Source organism: Giraffa tippelskirchi, chromosome 7 (genome assembly GCF_054371585.1).
Source record: "Giraffa tippelskirchi isolate mGirTip1 chromosome 7, T2T-mGirTip1v1.2.pri, whole genome shotgun sequence".
NCBI classification, from domain to species: Eukaryota; Metazoa; Chordata; class Mammalia; order Artiodactyla; family Giraffidae; genus Giraffa; species Giraffa tippelskirchi.
In genome coordinates, this window is record NC_137281.1 from 101939942 (window position 1) to 101960525 (window position 20584).

Sequence of the window (20584 nt, forward strand, 5' to 3'; positions counted from 1 at the left end):
AAACAAATAATTAAAATGTTATAGATTTACAAAAAATGAGCATTCTACATGAGATAGATCCTTGCTAGCTAAACTCTTAAGGAGCTGATATGCAAACTGTAATGACAGTATGTACCCTGTTTCCTGTAACTGCAATATGTGGATGTGCTATTTAAATCATCTATTTCCTCAATTTAGAGATAGTCAGATATACCACAGTAGACACCAGCTGCTGCTTTTATAGGCTTAGGGGACTGCTTTGAGACATTTCACTTAAATGTTAATTTTCTGTCTTTCTTGGTCTCACTTTCATTTTATGTACAGGATATTAATTAGGATTTTTCTCCTAAGTTTAGATTTAGGAAGAAAGACTATAACTAAGTCTAAGATTTCCTCTGCCATAAAACAATAGATGGCAACGCTTTTCACTTTCCAAAGCAAAGCAAGTGCTGGACTCTAAGCAACACTATGAATGAGATAACTAAGAGTTTTATGAACCATAGTTGACCACTTATTTATAATTTATGTTGAGAGGCTGTGCATTGTACATGGGATTATTTTGGAGAGGTTGAGATAGTAGTCTCAACTATTTTTTTTTTTTTCAATTTCATATGAAATCATAGAAACTTGGAGTTTGGGAGACAGTGAACTATGGTCATAAAAATGTAAATGACAGCAGGCTGGCTCCTGTAACTCATAATTATAGAGTAGAGGACTGTCTTTGGCAAGTTTCTACAGTAACAATGAGAGTGGGCCATTAGTCCTATTTAACATTAGTCCTATGTGTAGGTCATGTTGAGGCTGGACTTAGTTCTTCTCAAGTTTTTAACAAGAGGTCTACATATGCAAGCTTGTGAAGACTTTAGCAGAAAGAATTTAGAAAATTTCTCTGATTGACCATTGCCTGAGGGGAATATTATAAATGACCATAAAGGGAAGTCACATTTACATGCATCTAGGGTGCTGCAGATAAAACATCCTTGACAAACACAATTGTATCCATAACCCACAAAATTTCTCTGTGAAAGATGAGCTTTTAAAACCTTGAAGCCACCTGAAACAGTACCAATCAAGTAAGATTTTTCCTGCTCCTCTAGCTTTGTCTCAGACTGGTAAGTGAAAGTTAGTCGCTCAGTCGTGTCTAACTCTTTGTGACCCCATGGACTGTAGCCTACCAGTCTCCTCTGCCTATGGGATTATCCAGGCACAAATACTGGAGTGGGTTCCCATGCCCTTCTCCAGAGGATCTTCCCAACCCAGGGATCGAACCCAGGTCTCCTACATTGCAGGTAGTTTCTTTACCATTTGAGCTATCTAGGAAGCCCCCATGGTGGAGGGGTCAAAAACTCAGGTTAGAAAACTGAGGAAAGAGAGAAGGGGATTTTAGGAGAGGAAATAAAGTAGGAGAGGAAATAAAGATCTCTGTGACCCGTTTCTAAATGTTGGCTTCCACAAGCCCAAATGAAAGGAGAGAAATATTAATTGTGAATGAAGTTTGGAAGTCTGGTTTTCACACTGAGCTAGATAGTCTAAATTCTTGCATGATACTGACTGAATGGGAACTAAAATGGTTAGAGGAATTTTAATTTTCTAAGATGTAAGAATTGGGGACTGTCTAATTTTTTCAGGGTTAATGAGCAAGTCCAAAAGAATGGTTTACAAAATTTGTCAAGAGAAAAATTTTAAATGCTTTATGATTGTATCCTGTGTCCCAATCTTTCAATGTACTTGGTGCCAGTACATCTTTAACTATTGGAGGTGAAAACTTGTGAGGTATGCTCAAGCAAAATCTTTAAATCTTTAAAATCATATGGTAAAATATATATAGCATTGTAATAATCTAGATAGTGCACTTAATGCCAAGAAATATATTTAAAGTTGAGAATTACCTAAATAGAAGAACTATGTGGTAGGAAATAAAACATTTTTTTAATAGATTTATTTATTTTAGTTGGGGGCTAATTACTTTACAATATTGTAGTAGTTTTTGCCATACATTGACATGAATCAGCCATGGGTTTACATGTGTTCCACATCCTGAACCCCCCTCCCACCTCCCTCCACATCTCATCCCTCTGGGTCATCCCATTGCCCCAGCCCTGAGCATTTGTCTCATGCATCGAACATGGAATGGTGTTCTGTTTCACATATGATAATATACATGTTTCAATGCTATTGTCCCAGAACGTTCCACCCTCACCTTCTCCCTCAGAGTCCATATGACTGTTCTGTGCATCTGTGTCTCTTATTCTGTCTCGCATATAGGGTTATCGTTACCATCTTTCAAATTCCATATATATGCATTAGTATACTGTATTGATGTTTTTCTTTCTGGCTTACTTCACTCTGTATAATGGGCTTCAGTTTCATCCATCTCAGTAGAACCAATTCAAATGTATTTTTTTAATGGCTGAGTAATATTCCATTGTGTATATGTACCACAGCTTCCTTATCCATTCGTCTGCTGATGGACATCCAGGTTGCTTCCATGTCCTGGCTATTGTCAACAGTGCCGCAATGAACATTGGGGTACACGCGTCTCTTTCAATTCTGGTTTCCTCGGTGTGTATGCCCAGCAGTGGGATTGCTGGGTCATATGGCAGTTCTATTCCCAGTTTTTTAAGGAATCTCCACACTGTTCTCCATAGTGGCTGTACTAGTTTGCATTCCCACCAACAGTGTAAGAGGGTTCCCTTTTCTCCACACCCTCTCCAGCATTTATTGCTTGTAGACTTTTGGATAGCAGCCATTCTGACTGGTGTGAAATGATACCTCATTGTGGTTTTGATTTGCACTTCTCTAATAATGAGTGATGTTGAGCATCTTTGCATGTGTTTGTTAGCCATCTGTATGTCTTTGGAGAAATGTCTGTTTAGTTCTTTGGCCCATTTTTTGCCTGGGTCGTTTATTTTTCTGGAATTCAGCTGCAGGAGTTGCTTGTATATTTTTGAGATTAATTGTTTGTTGCTTCGTTTGCTATTATTTTCTCCCATTCTGAAGGCTGTCTTTTCACCTTGCTTATAGTTTCCTTTGTTGTGCAAAAGCTTTTAATTTTAATTAGATCCCTTTTGCTTATTTTTGCTTTTATTTCCAATATTCTGGGAGGTAAGTCATGGAGGATCCTGCTGTGATTTATGTCGGAGAGTGTTTTGCCTATGTTTTCCTCTAGGAGTTTTATAGTTTCTGGTCTTATGTTTAGATCTTTAATCCATTTTGAGTTTATTTTTGTGTGTGGTGTTAGGAAGTGTTCTAGTTTCATTCTTTTACAAGTGGTTGACCAGTTTTCCCAGCACCACTAGTTAAAGAGTTTGTCTTTTCTCCATTGTATATTCTTGCCTCCTTTGTCAAAGATAAGGTGTCCATAGGTGCGTGGGTTTATCTCTGGGCTTTCGATTTTGTTTCATTGATCTATATTTCTGTCCTTGTGCCAGTACCATACTGTCTTGATGACTGTGGGTTTGTAGTAGAGCCTGAAGTCAGGCAGGTTGATTCCTCCAGTTCCATTCTTCTTTCTCAAGATTGCTTTAGCTATTTGAGGTTTCTTATATTTCCATACAAATTGTGAGATGATTTGTTCTAGTTCTGTGAAAAATACCATTGGTAGCTTGATAGGGATTGCATTGAATCTATAGATTGCTTTGGGTAGTATACTCATTTTCACTATATTAATTCTTCCAATCCATGAACACGGTACATTTCTCCATCTGTTTGTGTCCTCTTTGATTTCTTTCATCAGTGTTTTATAGTTTTCTATATATAAGTCTTTTGTTTCTTTAGGTAGATATATTCCTAAGTATTTTATTCTTTTTGTTGCAATGGTGAATGGTATTGATTCCTTAATTTCTCTTTCTGTTTTCTAATTATTGGAGTATAGGAATGCAAGGGATTTCTGTGTGTTAATTTTATATCCTGCAACTTTACTATATTCATTGATTAGCTCTAGTAATTTTCTGGTAGAATCTTTAGGGTTTTCTATGTAGAGGATCATGTCATCTGCAAACAGTGAGATTTTTACTTCTGCTTTTCCTATCTGTATTCCTTTTATTTCTTTTTCCAACATTTTTTTTTTTTGGTCTGTAAAAATGTGTATCTTTAAGGAGAGGAAATGTCCACTCTTATTGTAAATGTCTGCAGTAGAAAGAACTCCTCATTTATGGCTTTACATCCCCTCTGCTCTTTTGCTCATGTCTATGCTCGCAAAGAGTCAGACATGACTGAGTGACTGAACTGAGCTGAACTGATGCTAGGCAAATAGATGAGGAAACAATGGAAACAGTGACTTTATTTTGGGGGGCTCCAAAATCACTGTGGACAGTGACTGCAGCCATGAAATTAGAAGATGCTTTCTCCTTGGAAGGAAAGCTATGACAAACCTAAACAGTGTATTAAAAAGCAGAGACATTACTTTGCCAACAAATGTCCCTATAGTCAAATCTACGGTTTTTCCAGTAGTCATGTATGGTTGTGAGAGATGGACCATAAAGAAGGCTGAGCATTGAATAATTGATGCTTTTGAACTGTGATGTTGGAGAAGACTCTTGAGAGTCCCTTGCACAGCAAGGAGATCAAACCAGCCAATCCTAGAGAAAATCGACCCTGAATATTCATTGGAAGGACTGATGCTGAAGCTCCAATACTTTGGCCACCTGATGTGAAGATCTGACTCATTGAAAAAAACCCTGATGCTGGGAAAGGTTGAGGGTAGGAGGAGAAAGGGACATCCGAGGGCGAGATGGTTGGATGGCAACACCAACTAATGGAAGTGAGTGTGAGTAAGCTCCGGGAGATGGTGAAGGACAGGGAAGCCTGGCGTGCTGCAGTCCAGGGGGTCACAAAGAGTCAGACAGGATTGAGCGACTAAATGACAAAATGCTAGACATTAATAATGTCACTGTAGCAGAATGCAGTATGACAGAGAGACAGTGTATCCATTTCCAGTGAGTCACTTTATTGATACAGAAAATTCTTACCTCTTGGAACTCTCACTCATATGATGCTCCCTCTGGATTCCAGATTACCAAACTGAGAATTTCAAAGCCACTGGAGGTCATGTGGGGACACTCTAGTAGACAACCCCAGTGGAGCTCCTGACAGTCAACAGCTACCAATCACTTATATGAGCCATTTTATATGCCCATTCCAGTCAAGCCTTCAGATGGCCATAGCCCCAACTGATGTTTGACTGTGACTACAAGAGAAACCCCAAGTGATAATCTCCCAGTTGAATTCAGTCAACTTATAGACCTATATGAGTAATAATAATTCATTCTTTAAGCAATTAAGTTTTGAAGTTTTTGTTCTGCAGCAATAGATAATAGAATCGTCTGTAATCCTAAAACTATAGTAGGATAGCCACTTCATTTTTGCTTATGAAATTTCTTGGAAGTACAGAATAAAGAAATATTATTTTATCCTAATGTGTCTTAGCTTCGGTTCTCAAAAGCAGGGCCAATGTAATGATGCTTTATTGAGGAGTACAATACAGAAAAACAATTGTGGAAGGAAAAGGAAATGAGGCATAAAAGAAAACCAAATGCTGGTTTATTACTAAAGTGGCTACAGTTTTAAAATATAACTATGTTCTCAGTCACGCAGTGTCCCTGGATAGGCCATCTGGAGCTACTGTGCTTCAAAATAACCTCAGGAGAGCAAATAAGAGGAATTCATTCCATGGCTCCTTCACATATACTGCCTCTCATGGGTCAAAATCTGCCCAAAGGGCGTTCATTCCCTCACCTTTCCAGGTTGTATTGCCTGCACCTCCCGGATAGCTGCTAAGGAATCCAGAATCATCGCCTTCGGCATGGCACTTCATTTGATTCTGGAATTTGTGGTACAAGACAAAGTCGCTGTGGGTGGGATCAGTCTAGGCTCCCGGTGCCATAGTTGTTGGAGCTCCTCCTCTGCTGGGGTAATTGATACTTTGTCAGAGCCTGGCCCTCACTCTGGGAAACCTTGAGGTCAGAGCAATGGCAGTTAGAGCACTCCATTAAACAGATGCTTGAGAAATCGGGAAGCAGGTAAAGCCAAGCAAGGCAAAGGAGACATGAGAATTTGATGTGATACAATCTACTCAACGGACTACTCAGATCCTCTCCCATACTTCGGTGATGTCCAGTTACGGTTTGTAGCATAAGAATAGGTTGCCCTCACTTCTCTTTCTAAGGAAGAGGAAGTGCAGGTCTAATTGTTCAAGGTATTTGCAATTGTTCTTGCTATTTGCAGTGTATTTTAAAAGGATATAGAGAATTATAAGGTTGAACTACAAATGGTACTTGGGCCATAATTATTACTTGCCATCTGCCTTTTTCAGACCTCATTCAAGAGTTTATTACCTTTAGCCAGCTCATCTTTGGCTGACCTATGTCATTTGTATTGTTGAGTGATCCAGAGTATCATATCTCGATTTCTCGTGAGGGAGTTTCACTGACCCTTTCAAGGTTGAAAGTGTATAATATAATTCACTTGTCACCAGATAGCTGGATGACCTCCCTGAAGAATGGTGCTATAAAAGGGACTCAAGATCAGTCTTAGCTGTTGGCAGATTGTTTATTTAGTAGGATCAATAGCTGGATCAATATAGTGAGAGGAAATCTATGCTATTAACTCATCAGCAGCTACCATTTTTACAAACATAATCCTCCTTTTATGGGCCCACAGTGAAATCACTGGAGTGGCTGTTGAGAGTATCTGTCTGATATCATCATGACAGGTCATTCTCCGTTCTGTGAAGTGTATCTTCTGTGGTTGGCATTATGTGAGTTATAAAGACACATATGTTTCTGCACTCTTCCATATATGGATCCACATACTTCTTTCCTAGACTTTCTTGTCCCCCAGTCTTACAGTTCTTGTACTTTCAGGTTTTTGGGCCACTAACCAACCTGATACCATTCCCCAAGAGTTACTATAAATCCACATAAGGCCAACCTTTCTTTCACATAAATCTATAATCAAGTCCTTCTGGTCTGCCCTTTAAGGGAAGCAGCCATCCATTTGTGGCTTCAGCCAACATCCTGCACTGTCACATTTGTGAACCAGTCATCCTGTTTTACTTTAGTTGGTTATAAGAAACATAGAGGCCATTGGTGTGAATTAATGGAGAAGCAGCACTGCTGAAGAGGTAGGCAAACTGGCATGCATTTGAGCTTGTTTACAAATACATTGTTTTCACCATATTCTGTGTTTTTCTACTGTCTCCACCCAGTCTTGTTATTTGGTAGATCTGTTAATACCAGCTCATAGTAAATTTCACTGGTCTCAAGGTCATTTAGTGCTCTGTGCTCAGTTTCTTAATAATAGCAAATTAAAAGTAGGCTTTTCAAATGGAAAATGTTTCTCTATATTAAAGGACATGCTCTTGCTCCATGACTCTAGAGGTGTATTAAGAAAATGTAAATTTGATGATCTGAAATGTAAATATTTTAGAATGAGATTTAATGCATTTTAATTTTTTATATTATTGTGATAAAAGTGTAAAAATTATTTCCCTGATTTTTAATACAAGATATTCTATTGTAATTGTTTCACCAGATTAAAAAAATACTTCTGTGAATCACAGCAAAAACATGGACTCATAAATAATTTATTAAGTATTTCTATATCTGTTAGAATTTTGTCTATAGGATTTTTAACTTCAGTGAACAGTAAGTATGGTATAGATGGGCTTCCCTGGTGGCTCAGATGGTAAAGAATCTGCCTGCAATGTGGGAGACCTGGGTTCAATCCCTGGGTCAGGAAGATCCCATGGAGAAGGGAATGGATACCCACACCAGTACTCTTGCCTGGAGAATTCCATGGACAGAGAGCCTGGGAGGTCCATGGCATCACAAAGAGTTGGACACCACTGAGGGACTAACACTGCCATTTTGCTTTGCCATTGCGTGGTATAGATAAGGGAGCATTAGACAGTAGTTGAAGATATGTGTACATTTTTGTTTTCTCTGCTTCCTTGTTAAGGGACCTTGAACTATATTTCACATATCTAACCTCATTATTTTGCTAAGTACCAGTCACAGATCTTTAAAGAGATGGAATTACCAGGCTACCTTACCTGCCCCCTGATTAATCTGTATGTAGGTCAAGAAGCAACAGTTAGAACCAGACATGGAGCAACAGACAGCTTAAAAATTGAGAAAGGACTACGTCAAGGCTGTATATTGTTACTCTGCTTATTTAACTTTTATGCAGAGTACATCATGTGAAATGCCGGACTAGATGAAGTACAAGCTGAAATCAAGATTGCTGGAAGAAATATCAATAATCACAGATATTCAGTTGACACCACTCTTATGGCAGAAAGTGAAGAGGGATGAAAGAGCCTCTTGATGAAAGTGAAAGAGGAGAGTGAAAAAGCTGGTTTAAAACTCAATATTCAGAAAACTAAGATCATGGCATCTGGTCCCATCACTTCATGGCAAATAGATGGGGAAACAATGGAAGCAGTGACGACTTTATTATTTTGGTGTCCATAATCACTGCTGATGGTGACTGCAGCCATGAAATTAAAAGACGCTTGCTCCTTGGAAGAAAAACTATGAAAAACCTAGACAGCATATTACAAATCAGAGACATTGTTTTGCCAACAATAGTCCATCTAGTTAAAGCTATGGTTTTTCCAGTAGTCCTATATGGATGTGAGAGTTGGACCATAAAGAAAGCTGAGCGCCAAAGAATTGATGCTTTTGAACTGTGGTGTTGAAGACTCTCGAGTCTCTTGGACTGCAAGGAGATCAACAAACCAGTCAATCCTAAGGGGAATCAGTCCTGAATATTCTTTGGAAGAACAGATGCTGAAGCTAAAGCTCTAATACTTTGGCCAACTGCTGTGAAGAACTAACTCATTAGAAAAGACCATGATGCTGGGAAAGATTGAAGGCAGGAGGAGAAGGGGACGACAGAGGATGAGATGGTTGGATGGCATCACTGACTCAATGCACATGAGCTTGAGCAAGCTCTGGAGATGGTGATGGACAGGGAAGCCTGGTATGTGGCATTCCATGGGATCTCAGTCAGACATGACTGTGCAACTGAACTGAAGTGAAGTCACAACTCTAAATTTAATTATAATATCATCTAACACAGAGGATGAAAGGAACATATTCTTTTATCCCATTTCTATCCCATAATTTTAAGAAACTTTCTTTTTCTATTCTATGCCCAAGCTCATGTGTTTTGGTTAACAAATATGAGTACTGACATGAGTAAAATATCTGGTTGTAACAAGTAAGATTACCGTAAGTTTGTATAAATGCATCAGAAAACTAATTTCTGTGCATGAACTCCATACCATTTTAGAGAACAGCTGGGTATTGAAGTTAATTAGTAAAGTGTGTATCTTTTAATTTAATGATATATTATGAGGTATTATTCTAACACAATGTAGTGGGATAAACTCTAATTTGAGAATGTTCCACATACAAACGTTTTTTCAAAGGTTAAAAATTTAACAGACTGTTTTGACACAGAAAAAAAAATCTATGTCTTTCAGCTACACTCATTGATTATCTTTATCTACCCACATATAGATTGTTACACAACCCTTTGGAATGTAAGAGAAAAATTATTTTCATATAATGTTTTCTTTCTCATGAGACTTATATTCATATTTTTACTCATATTTTATTAAGGTGAGATAAACCCACTGTTTCCTTATATTATTATTTTTTTTACATTTTTGTTTTGATTGTTTTTTTTATAAATTGACTTTCTTTAAGATTTCCCTCTCAGTTGTTGAAATATCTTGGGTTTTGTGATACCAAAAATATGGTTATTGGTTTTTTTTAAATTTTTATTTTAAAATAGTTTTTAACTTACAAAATATAATAATAATAATACATAAAGCTTTTCAGTATAATCCTTTGCTCAGGTTCACCAATTTTTCCATTTTGATACATTTGCTTTATAGCTGTGTCTTTACAACTTTTTATTTCTTATAATATGTTGTTTATGTTTCTTTTAAAATCATAAGATAATTATGAAAATCAGAAAGTTTAGCACTGATACTTTGATAATATATATCTCAACAACCCTGAGATAATAAGGTGGTGTTGAAACCATCTTGACAGTATACATGACTGAACCCAGGTAAGGCCTCTATATAAACTTTTAAAATTCTGAAGGTGAGTGCAGATATCTATTCATCTTGCTGCCACCCAAGATAAGCCTTATGTGTAAGTTCCCTTGTTCATTAAACCTGCCACCTGCCAATCTGGTGCAGTCTTCTTTCTTTTATATTTTCTCCTCCTCTGTGTTTGAGGACCAGTTTCAAATTCACCTGGGGAACTCGTCAGGTTGTGAAACAATACCAGTGAGTTATCTGGCATCTTTTGAGAAAATCAGTTGACCTTGTATGGATTTCTTTTTTGACTCTATATGTTCCACTGATAAGCATATAGTCTTCCCAGGTGGCACTAGTGGTAAAGAATACAACTGCCAGTGCAGGAGATGTAAGAGATGTTGATTTGATCCCTGGATTGGGAAGATCACCTGTGGGAGGGCATGGCAACCCCACTCCAGTATTCTTGCTTGCAGAATCCATTGGACTGAGGAGCCAGGTGGGTTATGGTCCATAGGGTCACAGAGAGTTGGACATGACTGAAGTGTTTTATCACAAAATAGGCATATATGTATGTGTGTGTGTGTTCAGTTTAATTCAGTTGCTCAGTCGTGTCCAACCCTTTGCGACCCCATGAACCGCAGCACGCCGGGCCTCCCTGTCCATTACCAACTCCCAGATTCCACCCAAACACATGTCCATTGAGTCGGTGATGCCATCCAACCATCTCATACTCTGTCGTCCCCTTCTTCTCCTGCCCTCAATGTTTCCCAGCATCAGGGTCTTTTCCAATGAGTCAACTCTTCACATCAGGTGGCCAAAGTATTGGAGTTACAGCTTCAACATCAGTCCTTCCAATGAATATTTAGGACTGATCTCCTTTAGGATGGACTGGTAGGATCTCCTTGCAGTCCAAGGGACTCTCAAGGGTCTTCTCCAACACCATAGTCCGAAAGCATCAATTCTTCAGCCCTCAGCTTTCTTTATAGTCCAACTCTCACATCCATACATGACAACTGGAAAAACCATAGGCTTGACTAGATGGACCTTTGTTGGCAGAGTAATGTCTCTGCTTTTTAATAAGCTGTCTAGATTGGTCATAACCTTCCTTCCAAGGAGTCAGTTCAGTTATATCAGTCTCTCAGTCGTGTCCGACTCTGTGCGACTCCATGAATCGCAGCACGCCAGGCCTCTCTGTCCATCACCAACGCTCGGAGTCTACCCAAACCCATGTCCATCGAGTTGGTTATGCCATCCAACCATCTCATCCTCTGTCGTCCCCTTCTCCTCCTGCCCCCAATCCTACCCAGCATTAGGGTCTTTTCCAATGAGTCAACTATTCGCATGAGGTGGCCAAAGTATTGGAGTTTCAGCTTCAACATTAGTCCTTCCAATGAACGCCCAGGATTGATCTCCTTTAGGATGGATTGATTGGATGTCCTTGCAGTCCAAGGGACTCTCAAGAGTCTTCTCCAACACCACAGTTCAAAAGCATCAATTCTGCGGCACTCAGCTTTATTCACCATCCAACTCTCACATCCATACATGACCACTGGAAAAACCATAGCCTTGACTAGACGGACTTTTGTTGGCAAAGTAATGTCTCTGCTTTTAAATATGCTATCTAGGTTGGCCATAACCTTCCTTCCAAGGAGTAAACGTCTTTTAATTTCATGGCTGCAGTCACCATCAGCAGTGATTTTGGAGCCCAGAAAAATAAAGTCTGACACTGTTTCCACTATTTCCCCATTTATTTGCCATGTGATGGGACCGGATGCCATGACCTAAGTTTTATGAATGTTGAGCTTTAAGCCAACTTTTTCACTCTCCTCTTTCACTTTCATCAAGAGGCTCTTTAGTTCTTCTTCACTTTCTGCCATAAGGGTGGTGTCATCTGTGTATCTAAGGTTACTGATATTTCTCCCGGCCATCTTGATTCCAGCTTGTGCTTCCTCCAGCCCAGGATTTCTCATGATGTACTCTGCATATAAGTTAAATAAGCAGGGTAACAATATACAGCCTTGACATACTACTTTTCCTATTTGGAACCAGTCTGTTGTTCCATGTCCAGTTCTAACTGTGTCTTCCTGACCTGCATACATATTTCTCAAGAGGCAGGTCAGGTGGTCTTGTGTTCCCATCTCTTTCAGAATTTTCCACAGTTTATTGTGATCCACACAGTCAAAGGCTTTGGCATAGTCAATAAAGCAGAAATAGATGTTTTTCTGGAACTCTCTTGCTTTTTCGATGATCCAGCGGATATTGGCAATTTGATCTCTGGTTCCTCTGCCTTTTCTAAAACCAGCTTGAACATCTGGAAGTTCACGGTTCACGTATTGCTGAAGCCTGGCTTGGAGAATTTTAAGCATTACTTTACTAGCATGTGAGATGAATGGAATTGTGTGGTAGTTTGAGCATTCTTTGGCATTGCCTTTCTTTGGGATTGGAATGAAAACTGACCTTTTCCAGTCCTGTGGCAACTGCTGAGTTTTCCAGATTATCTGGCATATTGAGTGCAGCACTTTCACAGCATCATCTTTCAGGATTTGAAATAGCTCAACTGGAATTCCGTCACCTCCACTAATGTGTGTGGTACATGATATATAAATTTATATAGTAAGTATGTATATGTATGACATCTTCCAAGACAATATAGTATTGTCATGATGCATCTCTCCATTTATTTTGGTCTTCCTTAATTTCTTGCAACAGAGTTTTGTTGTTTTTAGGTTATAGGTTTTATAATCTTTTTGTTACATATGTAACTTTTATTTTTATGCTCTTATGAGAGGAATCTGTGTATTACTTTCCTTTTAGTAAGCTTTTGGTTATTATATAGAAATAAAATCAATAAAATACAATTGCGTGTATTGATCTTTTAACCTGCAATCTTGATACACAGCTATTAAAATTTTTGATCTCCTTTTAAGTCACTTTGGCTGGTGTTTTATGTAAGACCTTTTAAATCTATCGAGATTTATTTTATGACCCAGCATATGTTCTATTGTGGTGAATTTTCCATGACTCTTTTCAATGAACATATACTTTTGTGTTGTTGGGTAAAGTGTTCTACATCTGTCAGTTAGGTCATACAAGTTGATATTGTTTTCAAGTCTTCTATATTCTTACTGATTTTCTATCTATGTTTTCCATCAGTTAATAAGAAAAGAGTATTGATACCTTCATCTATAAACGTCTGTTTCTTTAATTTTTCTTTCAATTTTCTAAGTTTTTGCTTCATGTATTTTGAAGCTTAGGCATTGGGCATGTTTATAATTGTTACATCTTCCTGTTGTATTGACTTTCAGATAACCATGAAAATCTCCATCTTTTTCTGTACTAATATTTCTTGTTCTAAAACCTATATTTTCTGATATAAATATAATTGCTTCTCTTTCCTTTGATTTGTGTTTGCATTCTGTAACTTTCAATCCTGGTGTGTTTGATTTTAATATGAATCTCTCAGAGAACATTTGGTTGGCAGTTTCTTTTTTAATCTTGTCTAATAATACTTGCCTTTTGTACTATGTTATTTAAACCATAAACAGTAATTATTGATATGATTGATTTTTTGCCATCTTAATATTTATTTTATATCATAATTTTGTTCTTCTGTTCCTTCCTTACTACTTCCTTTTGTGTAAAAATATTTTATTATAACTTTAATTCCTCTATTAAATTTTTATTTGTTCTTATTTACGTTGTTTTTAATAATTGCTCTGAGGCTTATAATACACATATAATTTATCACAACATCCTTCAAATGGATACATATTTACTTCCATTAAAATATAAAAACTTTGTACTAGTTTAGTTTCATTTCCTGTTTCTGTTTTGTTATTGTGATAGGTATTATATGCATATGCAGAATCAACTCCAAAAATATATTTTTATAATTTTTGTTTTAAACAATCTTAAGGCTTTTAAAGAAAGCAAAAGAAGAAAACCCTGTGCCTATGCTTTAAAATTTTTTATTTTTAATTAGAGGAAAATTGTTTTATAATATTGTGTTGGCTTCTGCCATAAAACAGCATGAATCAGTCGTGTCTATACATATGTCCATTCTCTCTTAGACCTCACCCCCATCTTCCCTGCTCCCACCCCTCTAGGTTGTCACAGAGTACTACATTGAGCTCCTTGTGTTATACATCAACTTCCCATTAGCTATCTGTTTTATATATGGTAATGTATATGTTTCAATGCTACTTTCTCAATTTGTCCCACCGTCTCTGTCCCTTGCTATGTCCAAAGTCTGTTCTCTATGTCTTTGTCTCTATTCCTGCCCTGCAGATAAGTTCATCAGTACCATTTTTCTAGATTTTACATACATGCATTAATGTATGATATTTGCTTTTCTCTTTCTGACTTACTTCACTGTGTATAACAGGCTCTAGTTTCACCCACCTCATTTGCACTGACTCAGATGTGTTCCTTTTTATGGCTGAGTAGTATTCCAGTGTATATCAATGGAAGAGAAAATGTTAGTCGCTCAGTTGTGTCTGGCTCCTTGCAACCCCATGGACAGTAGCCCGCCATACTCCTCTGTCCGTGGATTCTCCAGGCAAGAATACTAGAGTGGGTTGACATTCACTTCTCCAGGGGATCTTCCAGACCCAGGAATCAAACCTGGGTGTCCTTCACTGCAGGCAGATTCTTTACCAACTGAGCCACCAGGGAAGTGTTAAACACTCCATGAGATAAATCACAGCGATATCCTCTTTGACCAACCTCCTAGATTAAGGGAAATAAAAACAAAAATAAACAAGTGGGACCTAGTTAAACTTAAAAGCTTTTACACAGCAAAGGAAACTAAACATATACTTTTATATTAACCTCCATATTTACTAATACCAATGCCTTTATTCCTTCTTGTGGATCCAGATTACATTTTGTTGCATTTTCCTTCAGTCTCAAAACTCCCACAGCATTTCTTATAGCACAGATCTGGTAGCAACAAATTCAGGTTTTCTTTATCTAGAAATATCTCTTTTTACCCCTTAATTTTTGAAAGATAGTTTCATTAGACATAAAATTCTTACTTGACAGTTAATTTTTTTTCTTCATCACTTAATATACCATTCTTCTGGCATCCGTTGTTTTTGATGGAGTGCCAGTCATTAATAATACTCACTGCCTTAAATGTTTTGTATTAATTTTCTTTTGCTCTTGATATTGTATCTTAGCTTTCAACACTTTGACTGTGATGGATCTATGATTTATTTCCTTTGTATCTTTCCTACATGAGATTTGTTAAGTTTCTTAAATCTGGAAGTTGTTGCTCTATAGCAAATTGGAGATGTTTTGGCCATTTTTTCCTCAAGTAATTTTCTGCTGCTCTCTCTTTTCCTTCTTATGGGAGTCCACTTTCATTTGCTGTGGAATGCTCAATACTGTGTCACACATCTCTAAGAGTCTTTCATTTTTCTTCAATTTTTCTTTTGTTTTTGATGTTACATAATTACTGTTATTCTGCTTTGAAATTCAAGAAGTTTGTCTCTGACATCTTATATTTGCTGTCAATCCTATCTGGAGAATTTTTATTGTGTTTTTCAACTCTAAAATTTACATTTGATTATTTCATAGTTTCTATTTCTCTAATGAGATACTCTGTTCACTAAGTCGGTGCATTATCTTATAATTCTTTGTTTTGAGCATATATGTAAAAGCTGCTTTGGGTCTTTGTCTGCTCAATCCAACATCACGCTCAGACGTTCAGAGTTATTCCTGTTGGCTCCTTTTTCTTTCCCCTGACTGTTCGTGAAAATTCCATATTTCTTTGCACAGTTAAAAATTATCAGAAAACTGGACCTTGTGAACAATAGAGTGTAGCCAGCTCTGATCCTATTTTACTTTTCTGAGAATTTCTGTATTTTTATTTGTTTATTTGCTTTATTTTGTTAGTTGTTCAACAGGCAATAAAAATTTCTGGACTCATACTGTAAAATCTGTCTCCCACTGGTACTACGTCTCTGTGTTTTGTTTTGTTTTCTGCAACAGCATAGCTTCTTCCTGCATACTTTAAAGTCAGTCAAGGTTTAATCTCAGACACTTCAAGTGATTAAGTCTTCATTTACCTTTTGTTCTCTGAGGTGTGTGTGTGACTTGAGGAGCACATTCAAAAAGACAGAATATTCTCATGTCTCCCCAGCCATGAGACATGAAGCCCACTTTTCACTGGGCTTCAAGGATCTCCCTTAGGTGTATGTACTTAGCCTTCAGCCAGGGAGTCTTAGGTGGGAAGTTTATTTTCTCAGTCTTCAGGTCTCTCATTTCTAAAATCTGCCTTTTAAAAATACTGGAAGCTCCTGATTCTTGCCTCAAAAGGTGCTCAGTACCTCTGGCTGGTAAAGCTGTGAGTTTTTGCGGCTCTAAATGAGGCGAGATTATGAGGCAAGAATATCACAGCCCTGTGTGCTCACAAAACAAAGTTACGGATTATCATGAGTCAATACTTCTCACGTTGTTGTGTGAATTTTTTAGTTCTTTTTGGTACCTGAAATGGTGATGTTAAATAATATTTTCCAATTTTATATTAGTTTTCTGCAGAGGGAATTACAATACCGCCTCATGACATCGTTAATGGGAGTCGAGTCCTTCAGTTTCAATCTGCCAAAGTAAGCAAATTATGCATGTTTTCTTCTTTCTTACACACAAATGTGGGTGGATGGGTGGATATGGATGTTTGTTTAGACATTGCTCTTCACACTTAATGTATCTTTGAAATCATTCCACATTAATTTTTTATTTTTAAAATATGCATAGTACTTTTTATGCTTATGCACCATAGTATACTCAAGCAAAATTCTATATTTGGACATTTAATGGTTTCCTGTGCTGTTCAGTGACAATCCTGCAATATATAATCCCATGCATAGGTATTTTATATTGTTGTGCTTGTATCTTCAAGGTAAATTCCTAGAAATGGAATTTCAGTGAAGAAGAATAAAGAGCCTACAGTTTGTTAGTGCCAGATTTGTCCATGATTGTGTTCCCCTCCATGATGTATGATAGTATCAGTTTTCCTATAGCCTAACTTTTTAATTTTGGCCAGTCTGATAGGTGAGGAATTGCATTGTACTATAGTTTTAATTTTTATGTCTCTGACCATAGGTTTACATCATTTATATGTTTAATTTCATTTTTTATTTTTAATGGTCTGTTCATGCCTTTGGCACTTTAAAGAACATAGGATTTATTTGAGACGAGCTTATTAAGTTATAAATGTGATAATATTCACACTTTAGAGTGTACACATGTGCTGAGCTCTGACACAGTCATGCAGCCACCACCATAATCAAGAAATAGAATGTTTCCATTCGCCCGAAAAATCACTCATGATCCTTCCTAGTCAGTTCCCTCTTGCCATTTAAATTTTGCTCCTCTCAGCAAAATTTTGTGGTTTTCAGTGTACTGACTGTATCTTTGTCAGCTTTATTCCTAAATATTTTGTATTATTAATGCAAATATACATGGTATTGTTTTTATAACTTCTGATTGTTCACTGCCAGTTTATAGATATGTAGCTAAATTTAGTATATATTAATGTTTTATCCAATAATTTTGCTGAATTCATGTGTTCACTTATGGTAGCTTCTTAGTAAATTCAGTGAAATTTTCTATAAATTATTATATTTTCGATTAATGCAAATTTTATTTCTTCCTAAGCAAATATTATCCTGCTGTTACTCCTATCATCACACCCATCATTATTTTCATTATCTTATATGTCTTATTGTGTGGGCTAGAACCAGGGTTTGCAAACTTTTCTGTAAAGAGCCAGATGTATATATTTTTGACTTTGTGAGCCTATAGTCTTTGTCAAAAACTGCTCAACTCTACTGTTACACTGGTAAAACAACCATAAACAATATGGAAACAAGCAGGCATGGTTGGATTTGGCCCAGAAAATACAGCTTTCAGGATTTTTCTCTTTTCTGTGTTTCATTTTAGAGTGTTCTATTGCTACATCTTTAAGTTTTCTCATCTTCTTAACTGTAATGTTTAACCTATCATTAATCTCATCCAGTATATTTTTTATCTGCGACATTTTGTTTTCATATCAAGATTTTTGATTTGAGACTTTTTTTACATCATCCATGTTTCTCCTTAACGTATTCAGTCTTTCCTCTAACTTTTTGAATATGTAGTAACTTTCATGAGTACTAATTCTATCATTTTCTGGGTCAGTTTTAATGGATTTTTTTCCCCTCCTCATTTAGGGATGTATTTTCATTTTGTATTTTGTGTTGTACTTTTTTGCATTCCTAGTGATATTTTTTGTTAGATTCTGGACATTATGAATTTTATATTTTTATATGTAGGGCAATTTTGTTCTCCTATAAATATCCTTGAGCTTTTTTTCTGGAACATGATCAGATTACTTGGAAAGAGTTTGATCATTTGGGTTTTAACATTTGCTAAGTGAAAACAGAACTATGTTTAGACTAAGGATAATCTTTTCCTACTACTGAGACAAGACTCTTACTACTATAGCTGTTGTCCTATTAATTACAAATTTTTTTCTCTTTTTATTCAAGCTGGTGAGAACAGGAATTTTCATAAGACCTATATGAACTCTGTTCCCTTTTTCTTATAGTCTTTTTAGGTGATTCTTTCCTAGACCTTAGTTTCCTCACACAAATGAGCTAATCAGTTTTCAGTATATTGATAGAGAGAGTCTTCGGATCAATCTATGACATCCTCTCCTCGCTGGTAGACAGCTAGACAGCTCTCTCTGTCTAGAACTCTGCCTCATGAAATTGCCTTGTGAAGCTCTCTAGGCTTCCTTAGATCCTGGCTCCATTGTTCAACCAGAGAGATGATTGTATTGGCTTAGGCACTCCTTCCTTCACAATTCCCCAGAAACTTTCTCTACGATGTCACCTGAGACAATTGTCAAGCTCACTTAGTTGTTTCTAGTCTTTTAGGGATTCTGTCATTCAACTTGTGATGTCCAGTAATTTGAGTGTCATTGAGTCAAATGTTTTGTCATAGTTGTTTCCAGTGGGAGAATATTCTGATCCTTCTTACTCCATTTTGACTGAAAACTGGATTCCTTATTTTCTCAATTAAAAAAAAAAAAACAATAGCCTTGATTTTTATATATACTGGACCTTGTCTTTTGTTTGTGATATATTTTGCAAACATTTTCTCCCAGTTTTTTGTTTACATTTGACTTTAAGATATTTTTAACAATGTAAAAATATGTATTTTAAAAATTTGTCGTCAAATTTATTAGTTTATTCATTTATTACTTCTGTATTTTGATTTATAGTCTGAAAGCTTTCCTATACAGTCAGGTAACTGAGGAATTCAGTGTTTCATTTCTCTTAGAATTTGTGTAGCTGTATGTTACCTTATAGGATATGATTTCAAGTTTTTCTAAATAGCTATTCTGTTGTCCCAACATCATTTATTAAAATATGGATCTTGGCCTAGTCTTTTGAGATAATTATAGTATTTCCCATCCATCTATTGTTTCGGAATTATATTAATTTTCTATAGCAATTTCAAACCTAACAATCTGGCAATGGTTGTTTTTTCATAAAAGGTCAAGTAGAATCAAAGGAAGAGGGAATGAATTCATTTGGACAAGACCCCAAAATCATTGGGTTTACTAGGATTTTGATGTTTAAATCTTCAGATTTACATGTTGATTAAATAAGATAAAATGGGACAAATTTGTCTAGTATATGAACTAATTTTATTCCTGTCTACTTAGAATATGTGAACAATCCACATATTACAAAATAGAAAGCTTTTTTATTTTTGGACTATCGAATCATAGAATGTAAAGCTTGAAAATATATTTTTGTAACATTTCATTTGACACCTGTATTATCTTTAGTGGTCTAAGAAAAAAGTAATAAATTTGTATATGTTTTCATACTTTCATTAACAGAGAAATCTATTCTTTTCCAAGAAGTCTTTTACACTTTTGAACAACTATCTTACAAACTGTAAAGTAAAAACTCCGTTTTTTCCTTTAGTCACTAATTAATTTCAGTACCTCTGGTCACCAAATATGTAGCCCAGTTGCCATCTTAATTCCTCTATTCTCAACAAATAACAGTTTGCTTCTTCTCTCTTGAAATGTGTGTCAAGGGTTGCAAATAGTCCTCTAGGAGTGACCTAAACCCTAGATCTATCAGATCTGTACTAACATGTCTCTACCACAAAACATTTCCTAAATTGTGCTAAGTGAGTTATAGTCAGGTGTGCACTCTAAAGTCTTATTTGAGGAATCCTGGAAAATCTTCCTCTTGAGAAGTCATAATGTACATTAACATTTTGGCAGTTCTGAGACATTCAGCAGTAAAACAACGACTATTATTACTTAGCCTAGACTTTTAGACTGGGTGTGCTTAGTCACTCAGTCATGTCCAACTCTTTGCAACCCCATAAACTGTAGCCTGCCGGGCTCCTCTGTTCATGGAACTCTCCAGGCAAGAATACTGGAGTGGGTAGCTATTCCCTTCTTCAGGGAATGTTCCCAATCCGGGGATCGAACCCAGGTCTCCCGCACTGCAGGCAGATTCTTTACCTTCT

General features: G+C 36.7%; 1 long non-coding RNA gene across 1 annotated transcript in view; it reads left to right on the plus strand.

Annotated features, from left to right (window-relative positions):
* LOC145514133 (uncharacterized) overlaps positions 1-20584 on the plus strand; it is a 263897-nt gene that overhangs the window by 41426 nt on the left and 201887 nt on the right. Inside the window, exon 3 of the long non-coding RNA XR_014059857.1 lies at positions 16573-16650. This is a non-coding gene — a long non-coding RNA (uncharacterized LOC145514133). The remainder of the gene's footprint in view (positions 1-16572; positions 16651-20584) is intronic.